Here is a 10985-nt window from a genome sequence, read left to right as displayed (position 1 = left end):
GCTCTAAAATTCTATGAACCTTAATATTTTACTTATTTGTTTAATGTTGAAAACTCATTGGATTTCAAAACCTGGATGTTTTATTTCAGATTTTGACTTGTCAATGGTTTGATTATAAAGTTGAAGAAGAGGCTTTGTATTACCCAGTATTAACTTTCCCTGAGGATACTTCCGTTACAGAGTGAAACACAGGTGTTAGAGTCAGACGGCTTGGGTTCAAGTTCCTTCCCTGACATTCATGAGAGACCTTGAATAAGTAATTTTACTACCCTAAGCCTCTACTTATCCTAAGCCTAGATATATTACAGAGGACAGCAATATCTCTACTTCTCTAATTGGCTTGTGTGATCATCAAGTTAAGAAAAATACATTATAAACCTCTTTTTCCACTAAAATGACTAGTAATTGGCTGAATATTTCTAATTTGGCTTTGCAAAATAACTAATCTGCTTTTATGGAACAGATGTGATAGGCTAACAATTAGTATCAGAGGAGTTATTTGTAATTTGCTTAATTTATACAGTCATTGGGAGCTTTCTCTGATAACACAATCAGATATATTAGCTCCCCAGGAGTTTTATCTCTCAGGCTAGTCCATATTTAGTCTCTGGCAATTAGTCACTTATACTTGGGGTCCTTGTTAACTACTGGCTTTAGCAACTGCATCTGCTCCCACTAAGTTTTGATTTTCTGTGTCTGTCCCTCCAGTTTTCAGGATGATGGTTTGCCCTGTGACCTCAATTCTCTGATGGATCTACAAGAGTTTTTTTGCTTTGCTCTGTAGTCTTGTTGTTTGAGGTTGGCAGTAATGATTTCCCAGCTCCAATGGCAGACTGGAAACCATAACTCTCTGATCTGGTTTTTCTGTAAATGTCTAGGAATTTTCCAACGACAGTATATACAAGTCTACCTTCTCAACCTTGGCTGCATATTGTAATCATCTGGGGTATTGTAACAAAGCTTGATGCCTGGTTCCACCCAGAAATTCTGTTATAAATGGGCTTGGTTAGGGTATGGCATGGGCATGAATGCTTAAAAACCTGGGTTGATGTTAATGTGCAAGCAGAATTGAGAAGCTCTGTTGTACAATGACTGCACACCTGGTAATATCCATTTGTCATTCAAAGTGTAGATTTCTGTTCAAGTAAAGGTAAAGGACAAAGGGTGTGCCTTATTGATAAGAGGCCCAGTTTTTTCTCCAGGCTGTCTTGGCCCTTCTCACTGTTATCTTGGCCCTCTGAATTTTCTGTTTGTTCTAGCTGCTCAAATCTTTCATCATATATGGCAGGATACCTGATTTGTGCTTCAGACTTCAGGTTTTTTTCTGCTATATCATGCTTCTTACTTGCTTTGAGTATGAAATTTTATTGAGTAGTTTTTAGGGAAATTCTTCTTCCACACTTGCTATTCTGTGTTGTATCAGTCAGAGTTTTGCAAGATAAATTTCTCTTTCACTTATGGGAAGGCAAGGGGTGCTTAATTTTGCACTCAAACTGATATGGTATTGCTATTGCTCAGAAGTATAGACACACACACACACACACACACACACACACACTTATTTTACTTCAGCACTGTGAAGCAATGCCCTAAAAGACAGCCAACACCTTCTCTTCTCCCCCCCACTAAACTACAAGCAGAGACTTGAACACTAGGTGCTCGTTATATGTGCTAAATTTTATAATAGTTTTATATAAATACTTCAATTATAGAATAAAGTCCAATGCTATTCATCATCTCTGTTCATCATCTCAGCAATGAAGGAGATATTCTATTACTACACTGTCAAATATAATACACAGTAGCCATATAGTTATTGATCACTTGAAATGTAGTATGACTAAAGAAATATTTTTTATTTAACTAACTTCAATTATTTTAAACTTGAATAGCCACATATGGTTAATAGTTATCACATTTGATAGCACAAGAACAGACAAATAATTGAAGTAACCTTATTTATCTTTAGTAATCCAAAGTTTTTCTCTTCTCTCTCTTCTCTCTCTTCTCTCTCTTCTCTCTCTCCTTCTCTTTCCCCTCCCCTCTCCCCAACTCTCCTCTTCTTCCCTCCCGTCTCCTCTCCCCCTTCACTTCTCTTTGTTTGGAGATGCTCTAAATATTTGCATTTCAATATTTGGGGTCTGGTTACATAGTGGCATCTTTGACATTGCTATATGTTGCCATCTATCTATCTATCTATCTATCTATCTATCTATTATCTATTTATCTAGTGTTACATTGATTTTCTTCTATTCAGATGTAAATGTTCCCTTCTGGTATCTCATTCCTATAGCTTCTTTGGGTGTCTTAATTGAAGAATAGGTGATTTGTTAATCTAGAGTTGTCAGATAAATTCAACGAAATAATGAAAATAGTTGCCAAATTTGAACCAGTGAGACAAATCTACCTGACACTGGAGAAATAGAAACGTATGGCAACTTACAATTCATCTTATATTTTATATTAGATGGTACAACTTTTAAAATTGATTAGATATTTTAAAATACCTATTTACCTCTCACATACAAGGGAATAAATATATTTAAAAATATAGGAGAGATGTAATGAAGAAGACAGAGGATGGGATACAGGTTTCAATTCTTCCACAGAGGTTTATAATTACATTTCTTTTCTTGAAAATACAGAATCTTTTGGATACAAGATCTCTTGGAGATCTTGGATACAGGGATCTCTTGGAGATCTCTCAAGTCCATTTACAAAACCCCAGCAACACAGTGGAACAAAAACTCAAGAATACTACACAAGTATTCTCAAGGAAGGAAAGAAATACCTGCCTTTGCCTGTATCACCCCGTCCCCCAAACTGGCATTGTTCAGTGCCAAGAGGGAAATCCCCAGCAAGAAAGAATTCCCATCTCCAAAAAGGGAGAGGAGTGAGCAATTAGCTTCCCTCTTCTTTAGTGGCACCAGAAGAATAACCTGCTTCTTTTCCATCCCACTCAGAGATGAACAAAAATGAAACATAGAGACAGTTAGAAACAAGGAAGAAAACCAGAGGCTACCAACATCAGCCATGCAACAAGAGCGACCACAGTTCCTAGTGATCTTTTCTGCAGCCAAGGGAGTGGCTGCAGAAAAACACCAGAAAAACAACTGCTCTCAAAATTTTTAATTTCACCAGTTTTCACCTCATGGGTACTCTTATTTGCAGATCCTGATCAGCGACCCTCCTACTAGCCACTTCAGGAGCCCAAGACCTGAAGTGGCAGAGAGCTTAGATCTTGGAAGCTGTATGAGTGCAAGACAGCCTAGATTCCTCACAGCTGATTTCCACATCCATGTGTACATTCAGAGCTAGCCCCTTAGCTTTATACTGACATGCTGTTGATCTGAGGTCCATCACTGACCACCATTGTCATGTGCCAAACATCCTGCCAGCTGGATATCAGGCAATGGCCAGTGACCCCAAAGCTGTTTCTGGGCCCAGATTTGGCTCTATTACCTGTCACTGGCCTGCAACATTGGACTCACCCATACCTACACCTCAAACTGTGCAACTGTGCACCCCTACCAGATTCTGCTCACTGGCCTCCACACTGTTCACACACCCTTGGGGAGACTATGAAGCCATAAGTGAGTATGCTGACAGCCAGAGCCATGGCAATGGCTTGTGGGCCCAATCCAACACTATCTCTTGTCACTGGTTTGTACCACTAGGCTCAACTTCAGCTAGTCCTTCTATCTGTGCACCTATATAGATTAAGACAATCTCCCAACTCCATCCTTGACTGCCATGCACCCTTGGCAAGAACCAGCAGACATGGTACTGCAAAAATGATAATGAGGGATGCTTGCAGCTATCAGGATGTCTGCAGCTGGCCCCTGTAACTGAGTGTGTCCACACCACCAGCTCTGGCCACCACCACTCCCTCAGCTGGTTCCAAGCCACTGGTCCTGGAGATACTGCTGAGGACCCTAACAATCCTTGAGCTTCTGCGGGCCCATTATAGTAATTCTCAAGGACCGCACTGTTATCAATGCTGTTTATAAGCCATTTGGGTAGCTCAAAATTCTACAACAAAATAATATCAGGCATTTTATATAGTAAAACTGACTAAAATCAAAGACAAAGAGAGAATCTTAAAAATGTGAACCCTGAGAAAGAAGATACCTAGTAAGAAGGTCTCCTAATGATTAACTAGACCCAAATTAAAAACAACACAGAGTGAAGTAGACATTTGTACACAGGGGCAAATCCCCACATCATTGTTCAAGTCCATGGGTCAGCATATAGGTTCTTTGGCTATTCCGCTTCCTCTGCTGTACTTTACATCCCCATGGCTATTCTGTCACTACCTATTTGTACTTCTTAATCTCATTACCTCTTCATCTGTTCCCCCACACCACCCTCCCATCTGGCAACTATCAAAACCCTCTCTGCATCCACAATTCTGTCTCTGTTCTTCAGGTTTGCTTAATTTGTTTTTTAAATTCAATTTTTGATAGATAGGTATTTATTGCCATTTTATTGTTTATAGTTTTGATCTTCTTTTTATTAAATAAATCCCACAACATTTTATATAACAATGGTTTGGTGATGATGAACTCCTTTAGTTTTTTCTTATCTGGGAAGCTCTTTAGCTGTCCTTTGATTCTAAATGATAGCTTTGATGGATAGAACAACCATGGCTGTAGTTCCCTGCTTTTCATAACTGAATATTTCTTGCCAGTCCCTTCTAGCCTTCAAAATTTATTTTGACAAACAAGCTGATAGTCTTTGGGAACTGCCCTGTAAGTAACTAACTGCCTTCCTCTTGCTGCTTTTAAGATTTTCTTCATCTTTAACCTTTGGCATTTTGATTATGATGTGTCTGGGACTGGTTTTCTTTGCATCCATCTTGTTTGGGACTCTCTGTGCTTCCTTTATCAAATTAGGGAAGTTTTCTTTCATTACTGTTTTAAAAGGATTTCACTTTCTTGTTTTTTGGTAGATGGCTTATCTTCCTTTGTTTAGTTCTCTTCTGCAGTTTTGATCTGTTCTTTCATTTGGGGTATATTTCTTTGTCTCCTCATTTTGGCAGCCTTTCTGTCTTTGTTTCCAAGTATTAGGTAGAGCTGCTTTGATGCCATGTCTTGGTAGCATGGCCTAATGTAATAGGTGTCCTATAGGGTCCAGTGGCACAGCCTTCCCTATCACTGAAGCTGAATACTGGAGGTGTGCTCTTTGTATGGGCTGAGTATTCCCTCCTCTTGTAGTTGAGCCTTGGATATTATTGGCAGATCAATAGGAAGGATTTACCCAGGATGGTCAGCTGCAAGAACTGGCTGTGACCACTGACCACCAACCTCTGCCCTCCGTTGGGGATCAGCTGTGCAGGGTGAGGGTGGTGGTGCTCCAGTGTGGTCTGTAGCTGTCCACTGGGTACATATGCTTTGGGGTTTCCTGGATAGTGCAGGCTAAGATCAGCCCCAACCTGTGTATTGCCTGGGGACATCCTGCCTAGGCTATAAAGCAATCTGAGATGGCTGCTATTTGTGCTTTGCTTGGAGATTCCCAGGTGAAAACAACCTGTGAATCTAAGCTAGCTGCTAATGCAGTGCCTGGGGCCACTTAGCAAGAGGTAAGGAGATTGAGGGCTCAGTAAGGACAGCTGTTGCTTGTTTGAGAGGATTTAGGTAGTTGTGAAGCATGAGCCAAGACTAGTCATTCATATGAAAAAATATCTGTTAACAGCTTGGGTGGACCTATATGTTAGGTGGGATGGAGTCTTAGGAATTCTCCAGGGCATAAAAACATTGTTAGCCAGGTTTATGGAGTGCCAGATATGCTGCCCACCTATTGGCTCTGTGATTCTATGGGGGTTAGGGATGCAGAAAAGGGACAATGGTCTCTGCCTACCTTTCTGTTTGGAAGAAAGCTGTCCCCCAGCTCTCACCTTGATGCTGAACATTTCAATTCCTTTCTATATTATGCTAGTGCCTTTCAAGCTGCTACCCCAGTGCTGGAACTCAGAGGGAGTGAGTTTGAGTAAGTCTGTGTGTGGGTTCTTCAAAAGGAACTGCTGGGACTCCAGAAGTTTCTTTCACCAACTCAGTCCCTGCTGGTTTTTGTAGCCACAAATTATGGAGACTGATTTTTCTGGTTCTGGAACCATAAGCTGAGGCTCCTTACTCCCAAGATTTTCCTCCCCAATTTTTCCCACCATGTGTGGATTTGGGACCAGTTTGTTTCATGTCTCCCCCCCTACCTGTCTGGATAGATGTGTTTTCTTTAATTTCATATTTGTTGCAATTGATCATGGCTAGGCAGGTTCAGGACATTCATGCAGACAGAAAAATATTCATGGAGCTGTTGGAATGTCTGGCATGCCTTTATTCATGGGTGGATGAGCCATACGTGCTGCAAGCTGTGTGTCTATCTACGTTGTCTCATGTCATGGCCCTTGCTTTCCAATCTGGCACCTATCTTGGCACTTGTTCCCTTGCATGTCTCTCATCCCCATTGCCCCCAGCAGGAAGTCCCTACCTGTTTAGGGACCTGTTTTGTTCCCCTAGAGGGGAACAAAGCCAACAAGATGCCAGAAATTATATAATGTAGCATAATTCTATGCATGCAAGCTCACTTCATGTTATGGGAACAGTTTATCAGACCCAGTCTCAAGGCTATGAGAACACTAGTTATCACGACCCTCCAAGTCTATGAGACCATTGCTTCCTTTAGCTACCTAGACACCTGGGTGAGGAAGCCAGACTGCCTCCACTTATCCTACCTCAGAGTTGTCAGATTTCTTTTTTCCTTTTATATTTTATCTTTTTTCTTCATTTAACTTTTAAATCACTATTATAGTTGACCATTAAAACAAAAACAATAGAAGTAGTGAGCATATTATGATAATAGTCATTCATTTCTGTATATAAAATGTCAGCAGTGAGTGTCATTCACTGACCCCATTAACAGGTCTGACACTGAACACCAACCTTAGGATAATGTTCACCACCCTCATATGCTTCTCCATTGTAATGGCACCATCTTTCGTGATTTGGATCAAAGTTCACCAGTTCTCCCTGGTCCATTCCATCAGTCTTTTCTACTTCCTTTCAGGTAGGAGTTTTTTCAGCAAAGAGGGTTTATTAGGAGAGAGAAAGCTATTCTCAGGAAACTTCACCTTAAATTTGATGATTAAGTGACCCTTCTCATACAGTCTACAATACATTGGCATGCCTTCATTTAGCACACACTTGATATCTCCATGCTTGACAACCTGACCTGGATGAAGTGTTGACTATGGTTTTGTTATCAAGAGTAGTATTGGCTTTTGGAAGTCACACAATGCTTCAACCAGCTATATGTCCATACACATGAAAAGGTCTCCTTGCCAAGTGAAAACAATATGGTCCTTCTGATCTAAAACAATAATATCTCCTGGATCTAGTTGTGGTTCTTGGCTTCCTTCACCATCAAATGTTATCTTCTGACAATCTTTTATACCTTTGTCAATATAAATTTTAGAATTTTCTTCTCTCAAACTGTCTTCCTTCTGTTGCAACTTTTACATCTATCTTTAGGACTGGTCCATTCCCTGTGGCCCTGGCATTCCAAGCACACAGATGGAACTTGCTGAACCATTCCAGGTCCTAGCTGATTAATTCTTATTTGCATCCCAGTCCCTCAGCAATTGGGACAATAGTCTACTGCTCCTTTCTTTCCACCTTGACCTTCACATTTGTTACAAATCACATTCTTTCGCAGAGCTAGTTTTCCTGTTGCATCATTATATGAATCTTCTAAGGTTACCAAGAGCTGATGCAGAACATTTTTAACTCTCCTTTCCCTCTGCATTCTTCCTCCTCCTCCAAAACACATGAATGGCTATGAAGGAGCCAAAACCTTCACCTGCTCTACCTTCTTTAATTGTCCTCCTGTTTAACTGTTCTCCTCTTTTATCATATAATTCTCTTTTCTTTGCATCAGTGAGCACTTTGCAAGCTTCAGAAATCTGTTGAAACTTCATTTGTGTTCTTATCAAGGTGTTACTTCAAGAACAGCTTACTGTAAACCTTTTTCAGTTCTTCCTGGGTGGGCATTGGGTTTAACCCCAAAAACATCATAGTAAATGGTTTTTCACCATTTTGACAACCACGAGTGGGCTGAGGCAGGTGTGGCATAGTGGGAAAGAGCATATTACTGTACTCAGCTCTGAAAGCTGCTGCCACTCATCCCGTTTCTCATCAAGTGTTCTAAAAAGTTCCCCATAGTTATCAGATTTCCATTCAACTTGATTTCTGATGGTTCTGCATGGTGGTTATTCTATAATTTAGTTATAATTTTGCTGTTGAGATGGCCCTTTAAAGGAATTTCTGGAATCCTATTTCAACCAATAGGACCGAGGCTTTCCCCAACCATTTGGAACAGTGCATCTCCAACCAACTGGTACAGGTCTATTCCAATTTACCAAGACAATATTTTTTGGACCAATCAAACTTGGATGATTTGGAGTTCTCATTTGCATGAAGATAGACCAATCAGGGACCAGGAGTAAGAGACTTCTTTCCATATAAGTTAGCTCCACTGTGGCTATAAGCACACTTCTCCTTTCCACCAAAGACTAAAGACTACATTTCCCTGGCTGAACTGAAATACCAAAGGTGTCATGCCAGGGCAGATCAGCCAGAGCAGAGAAAAGTACAACAGAAACAAAGCAGAGCTGTGTAGCCAGATAGGTGCCTGGCTTCAGGGCTGCCTCACAGCTGTGCTGTTTAACAACCATTTTGTATTGCAATTGACTGTTTTTCCTGGAATAAAGTTTCCTTCTCTATCTCATCCCAAATTGGGGATTCTTGTTGGTGCTGAATTGGTGCCAATGACCATCATTTGATAAAAGTAATAATAATAAAAACTTCTCTCATACAAGGAAACCTTAATAAGGTCAATGACTTTCTCAGCAGACACCTTGTAGACCTATAGAGAATAGGATAATATATTCAAAATGCTGGAAAAAAAAACACTGCCAACCTAGAATAATTGAACTGTGGTAAAGTTGTCCTTTAGAAAGGATAAAAGGCAAGATAAAACCTTTCCCTAAGAATAAAGAAAAAAGCTGAAGGATTTTTTGTCACCACTAGACTTGCCTTAACAGAATTGCTAAAATGAATCCTTCAAGCTGAAAGATGCTGCCTAGTAAATTGAAAACATGAAATTATATAACATAGTGGTAAAAGTAAGTAAATAGATCAGAATACTCTAATATTGTAATACAGTAGTATATTAACCATGTAACTCTAATACAAATGATAGAGAACAATAATATTAAAAATAGCAGTTGTGAGAATAATTTGTTAATGGATATATAATATAAAACTATAAATTGAGATATCAAACATAAAATCTGGGAGGAGAGTTTTTGTAAATGATCAAAGTAGAGTGGTTTTTGTAAATGTTCAAAGTAGGGTTTTTTTTTTTTAGCTTAAAATAGACTGTTACATGCCCACCCTATCTCTATCCAGACCAAAGCCTCCAGGCCCCTATGGTGAGCCCCGGCAGTCACCACTTAGAGAATACAGCATAAGGAGTTCATCTTATTACCAGTGGCATTTAAATATTTATGAAATTAAAAAATTATAACTGCAATTCTGGTTCATGGACCATCAAAGAAAGCAGAGGACGTAGGATGTATAAAGGGGTAGGTTTGGGCAGATCTGAAGACTGATACTGAAACAGGAACTGAAAATTTAATGGTGAACAAAACAGTTGGTTCCTGCTCTCACAGAACTGAATGTTTAGTGAGGAAGATAAAACCAAGCAAGCAAGTAACAGCTAAGTGTTAAGACCTATTTGAGATGTGGTGGTTTTAGCAAGGCCTCAGTTTCCTCCCTTTGGCCCTTGTGATTTGGAAAGCTGTCTCTTTTATCTTTCCCTACATTATCACCATAACTTTCCACTACATTGACCCAGCTTTGCCTTATATCAGTGACACTGGTACAGTCACTCCAGAAAAATGCTTGTTTGGGGCAATGTTGAATTTTGCCATAGTTTTATGCTTTGCTACCATTTATGTGCATTATAAATAAGTTCATGCCCTGAGTCCTAAAGGGAAGTGTATCTTTAGATTAAACAAGGTTGGTCTTGTACTTGTATTGCTGAGTTGTTTAGGACTTTCTCTTGTGGCAAACTTGCAGAAAAGCACCTTATTTACTGTGGACATCTGTGGAGCTGTGCTCACCTTTGTTTGTACAGACCATCCTTTCCTACCAAATGAAGCCCAAAATTCATGGCAAACAAATCTGGATAAGACTGCTGTTGGTTATCTAATGTAAAGTAAGTGTATTTAGCATGCTGACTTGGTCATCTCTCATTTACAGTGGCAGTTTTGGCACAGATATAGTACAGGACAAAGGTTATGTACTTCATATGATCAGTGCTGCAGCAGAATGGTCTATGTTATCTTCCTTCTTTGTTTTTTTCCTGACCTATGTCTGTGATTTTCAGAAAAATTGTTTACAGGTGGAAACCAGTTTATACAGATTAATCCTCTATGACACAGTTCCTTGTCCTATTAACAATGAACAAACACATCTAATGTCCAGAGATTTCTGATAAAATGATAAAATAGTTCTGTTATGATTGTGAGTCTCAGGGATTGGGAAAAGATTCATGAGTTACTTCTGCTCTGAAATTTTCAAATAATTAATCAGTGACATTGATGGATTCTGATAATCAAAAGATGTGAATTAAGCCATTTTATAAACTATTCTAAAGGATATCTTCAAGAAGATCATGTAAAAAACATTTATGCCTATATTTTTTTAATCCCAGAAAATAAAACCAAACAACTATAGCACTGTAGATTTTTTTCTATTTTATTTAAATGAGACATCAGAAATACACCAAGCAGTTTGCAAAACCCAACATTTTATGTTTTAGAAATATTATAAAGAAATACTTTTTCCTGAAATCCACCTATAAAGGGAAGCAGACCTGAACTTACATGAACACTGTCATTGCTTTAGTTTTGTACAAGAGGTTTT

At 39.3% G+C, this 10985-nt stretch overlaps 2 pseudogenes; one reads left to right on the top strand and one right to left on the bottom strand.

The window, feature by feature from the left end:
* Window positions 1-7048: 7048 nt before the first annotated feature.
* Window positions 7049-8082, bottom strand: LOC119055154 (dnaJ homolog subfamily A member 1-like; annotated as a pseudogene).
* Window positions 8083-9797: 1715 nt separating this feature from the next.
* Window positions 9798-10554, top strand: LOC119055131 (DNA damage-regulated autophagy modulator protein 2-like; annotated as a pseudogene).
* Window positions 10555-10985: the final 431 nt, after the last annotated feature.

The sequence above is a fragment of the Artibeus jamaicensis genome, unplaced genomic scaffold, assembly GCF_021234435.1.
Source record: "Artibeus jamaicensis isolate MK-2021 breed Jamaican fruit bat unplaced genomic scaffold, CSHL_Jam_final contig_399, whole genome shotgun sequence".
Lineage (NCBI taxonomy): Eukaryota > Metazoa > Chordata > Mammalia > Chiroptera > Phyllostomidae > Artibeus > Artibeus jamaicensis.
Note: the sequence above shows the minus strand (reverse complement) of the source record. Positions and strands in the feature narration are given on the sequence as shown.